The sequence below is a fragment of the Zalophus californianus genome, chromosome 4 (assembly GCF_009762305.2).
Source record: "Zalophus californianus isolate mZalCal1 chromosome 4, mZalCal1.pri.v2, whole genome shotgun sequence".
Classification (NCBI taxonomy): domain Eukaryota; kingdom Metazoa; phylum Chordata; class Mammalia; order Carnivora; family Otariidae; genus Zalophus; species Zalophus californianus.
Window position 1 is genome coordinate 191457615 of NC_045598.1, and position 4801 is coordinate 191462415.

The window sequence follows — 4801 nt, forward strand, 5'->3', positions numbered from 1 at the left end:
GGGCGCCCCGCCTCGACTACGCATCCGCCAATCCCGGGGGGCCCCGCCTCCTCAGTCCCCGCCCACATTCCGGGCCACCAGTCCTAGCGTGCGACATCCCCCAGTGCGGCCGTCGGGCCCGCCTTCCCCGCCTGCGCCATTTTCCTGAGTGACAGCTCTGCGGCGCGCTCCAGAGCCACCGAGAGGCGAGACCTCCGGCGCGCCTAGAGAGGCCACACCGTGCTCCGGCCTTGCACGAACTGCACTTCCGGCGGTCCTGCGGGAGTTCGTAGCGCGGCTCCCCAGCGTCGGGACTGCGTCGCGGTTGAACTGCGGTTCCCACTTCTGTCCCACTGGTCCCTCTGCCGCTTCAAGCCGGTGTCACGCCCCCCCGACCGCCCCGAACGTGCCTTCTTGTTGCTGCGCCCCAGGACCCGGCAAGGGCCGGGCCGTGGTCGTCCCGTGTGACAGTGCCTCTTCGACCAGCGGCACTGGTGTTCACGGGCTTTGTGGGGGGTGTCGAAGCCTACGCCCGGGAGGGCGGTGAGCCGTTCAGCCGGAGCACCCCCGGGAGAGGAGGCTCAGGCAGCCAGCACTAGGATGCCCGAGGAGAACGGTCGGGAGGAAGAATTGGCCATCTCGCCTCTCCTGAAACGCGAACCCCTGGATCGGGAGTTCCAGTGACCCCTCAGGCAGCAAGCGTGCTGGGATGGGAAGAAAAATGAAGCGGGCTGGGGGGGCGGGGACGGCCCTCTCGCTCTTTACTTTTCACATTTTAGCTTCTTACGATGGGAACTTTCAGCGCTATACAAAGGCAGAGAAAGTAGTTTGTCCGTCAAACACCTAAAACAGTTACCCGTAGCGAGTCTCTTCACCTATCTCCCTGTCTAGTTACTTCCTTCCCCAATCCCATAAGGGCCCTTAAAAGGGTAATTACAAAACCATTATCCTTTATTATCATCAAATAGCCAGTGTTGAGAGTCTTCCCTCTGTCTCCTACTGTTTTTATTCTTAATCGGTTTGTGTGAATCGTGATTCAAACTGATGAGGGAGCAGAAGGCAAACTGAGGACAAAGCAGAAGCTGACACCCCACAACACGCCCTCCCCCCGCCGTGAGTTGTATGTGACATTCTTCAGGCACTCCTGGCTGCCCTTAAAGGAAAAACAAATCATTTATAGAGATTACAATCCTGCGAGACACGAGTCTCCCTCAGTTTATAAATGTTTTAGCAATCTACAAGAACAAAGCATTTCTATCAACCTAGCTTCCAGAAGGAAATGTAGATACAATTAATTGTCCTTATAATCTGCAGCCCATGGACAGATACTTGAGGCGGGGAAAGTACTGTTCCTCTGGGAAGCTCCCAACTATCTTACTGTTAATGCCTTACTAGAAGGAAAAACAAATTTAGCTTGACAATGGCAAGGCTCTGGTATCCTGTGAGTCTTCATTAACATACGATAATCCTTTCGAAACCTCCCTTTTCCATACCTCCCCCAATTCCGAAGTATATAATGAGCCACGCCTCACAAACCCGGGGCTGCTTTTTCTGCCCATGAGTTCTGTCCCCATGCTTTAATAAAACCACCTTTTGCACCAGAGATGTCTCAAGTATTCTTTCTTGGCCATGGGCTCCAGACTTCACCCCACCGAACTTCATCTATATTCCAAAAACCCCATCAAAACTAGGAACGCACAGTGCATTTGGTCTACAGACTTACGTTTTATCTTTTTTTAAAAAACTAGAATCTTATTTAAAAATTTTAAATCCAGTAGAGTTAGCATGCAATGTTATATTAGTTTCAGGTGTACAGTAGAGTGAGTCAGTAATTCCTTGCCTTACTCAATCCTCATCAAGAAAATTGTACTTTTGGGCGCCTGGGTGGCTCAGTTGGTTAAGTGACTGCCTTCGGCTCAGGTCATGATCCCGGAGTCCTCAGATCGAGGACTGCTCGGGCTCTCTGCTCGGCGGGGAGTCTGCTTCTCCCTCTCCCACTCCCTCTGCTTGTGTTCCTGCTCTCGCTGTCTCTCTCTCTGTCAAATAAATAAATAAAATCTTTAAAAAAAAAAAGATTTTATTTTTAAGCAATCTCTACACCCAACGTGGGGCTCGAACACACAACTCTGAGATTGCATGATCCACTGATTGAGCCAGCCAGGTGCCCCAAATTTTTCAGGTTTTCATGTAATTTTGTTTTATGATTATGTAAAACATTTATATGGTTCCAAGGTCAAGTCTACAAAACAAAGTACATTCAGAGAAGTCTGGCTTCTCTCCCTGTCCCCACCAACCTGTTACCTTCCTCTCCCTATTGGTAACCATTTATTTAAAATCTGAGTAAATTTCAGTGAACAGTAGCATCCTGTACCTACTGTTCTGAATTTGGGTTTTTTCACTTAACAGTGTGCTGCAGACCTCTCATTAGCAGCGTCTAGGAATATTCCTTATTCCTTTTTGCAGCAGTATACTCCCCTTCTTGTGTGAATGTACCATAGTGTATTCAACTAGTCTGCAATTACTGGACATGTGGGTTGTTTCCCATCTTTTGCTATTAAAAATAGTGTTACAGAGCACCTATGTGACTCAGTCAGTTAAGCGTCTGCCTTTGGCTCAGGTCATGGTCTTGGAGTCCCAGGATCGAGTCCTGCATTGGGCTCTCTGCTCAGCAGGGAGCCTGCTTTTCCTTCTGACCCTCCCCCCTCAAGTGTTCTCTCTCAAATAAATAAATAAATAAATCTTAAAAAAATTGTGCTACAATGAATAGTTTTTGTGCAGGTCTCTGCATAGTTTTGCCAGTTTAATTTTGAGACAGATTCCTACAAATTGGTCAGTGGGCATTTGTTTTGTCATAAAGATTTTATTTAAAGAGAGACAGCACACACAAGCAGGGGGAGGGACAGAGGGAGAGGGAGAAGTAGACTCCCCACTGAGCAGGGAGTCTGACATGGGGCTCGATCCCAGGACCCTGAGATCATGACCTGAGCCAAAGGCAGGTGCTTAACTGACTGAGCCACCCAGGTGCCCCTTCAGTGGGCATTTGTAATTCGTTTTTGCTGTGTGTTGCCTAGTTCCCTTCCATAGGTTGCACCATCTTGCATTCCCACTGGTGATGTTTCCTCACAGCCTCATAAACAAATATTTTGTTAAATATTTGGAATTTTGCCAATCTGAGAAGAGATGGCATCTCAGTGTGGTTTCCTTTTGAATCTTTGTGGGTGAAGTCAAGCATCTTTTCATATATTTAAGCACTGTTTTCGCTTATTTGTCTGTGACGTGCTTCTTTTCCTAGTTGGTGGTCTCTTCCCTCTGGTTTTAGAAGTGCTATTATGTTAACCCATTGTGACATAAGTTGTAGATACATTTTTTAAAAGATTTATTTATTTTGGAAAGAGAGAGCACGAGTGGGAGGGGCAGAGTGAGAGGGAGAGGGAGTCTCAGGCAGATTCTGTGCTGAGCACAGAGCCTGGCATGGGGCTCAATTCTACCACCCTAAGATCATGACCTGAGCTGAAACCAAGAGTCAGATGCTCAACTGACTGTTGAGCCACCCAGGTGCTCCAAGCTGCAGATATTTTTAATGCACCAATTTATCAATTGTTTAAGATTTAAAAAATTTTAAATAAGCCCTGTATAATCTTTTTTGATGCAACCGTACAAGTTGTAATAAGCAATTTGATAACAGAGAAATAGTTACAAAGAATAGACTTAGAGCGTCTGGGTGGCTCAGTTGGTTAAGTGTCTGCCTTTCGCTCGGTCATGATCCAGGGTTCTGGGATCGAGCCCTGTGTTGGGCTCTCTGCTCAGTGGGGAGTCTACTTCTCCCTCTCCCTCTGTCCCTCCCCCCTCCTTTTTGTAAAGATTTATTCATTTATTTGAGAGAGAGAGAGAGATAGAGAGAAAGAGCACACACGCACACAAGTCAGGGAGGGGCAGAGGGAAAGACTATCCAGGTAGACTTCCACTAAGTGTGGAGCTGGGCATGGGGCTTGATTCCATGACCCATGAGATCACGACCTGAGCTGAAACCAAGAGTCAGTCACTCAACTGACTGAGCCACCCACATGCCCCACATTTTTCTAATGCTTAATGATATTGAGTGTCATTTCTTGTGCTTATTTGCCATATATTCTTTGGTAAAGTGTCCATTCATATCTTAAGCCCAGTTTTTATTGGGTCATTTGTCTTCTAATTGCGTTGTAGGACTTCTTTGTAGGATGGGCTACAGGTTATTTGTTGGATATATGTTTTGCAAATATTTTCTCGCAGATAGTGCTTTGCCTTTTCATATTATTTCATTTTGGGGAACAAAAGTTTAAAATTTTGATGAAGTCCTATTCACTGATTTCCCTCCTTGAAATGTCATGCTCTTTTGTATCCTATTTAATAAATATTTGCCAAAGTCAAGGTCACTAAGGTTTTTACTATATTCTTCTAGAAGTTTCTACTTTGCATTTTGATGATATATATATTTTAGTCCTCCCCGCTCCCCCTTTTTTTAGTTGGTTGATGATACCTTTTAATTTTTGTATATGGTGTGGTGTAAGGGTTGAGGTTCATTTTGTTGGTATGAGGTTATTTAATAATAGTCCAAGTACTGTTTGTTGAAAATAAGGCCCTATTTTAAAACAATCTTTTATACATTAATTTTATACAAGCTATCTGTAATATGAATTGTAAATATTTTCCCCAGTTTGTCATTTGTCTTTTTACTTTGATTATATTGTTTTTAATCAGGCAAATATTGATTTCTGTGTAGTCAAATTTATCGCTGTTTTCTCTTATTGTTTCTTGATTTTGAGTGCTAGTACAATTTCCCTAA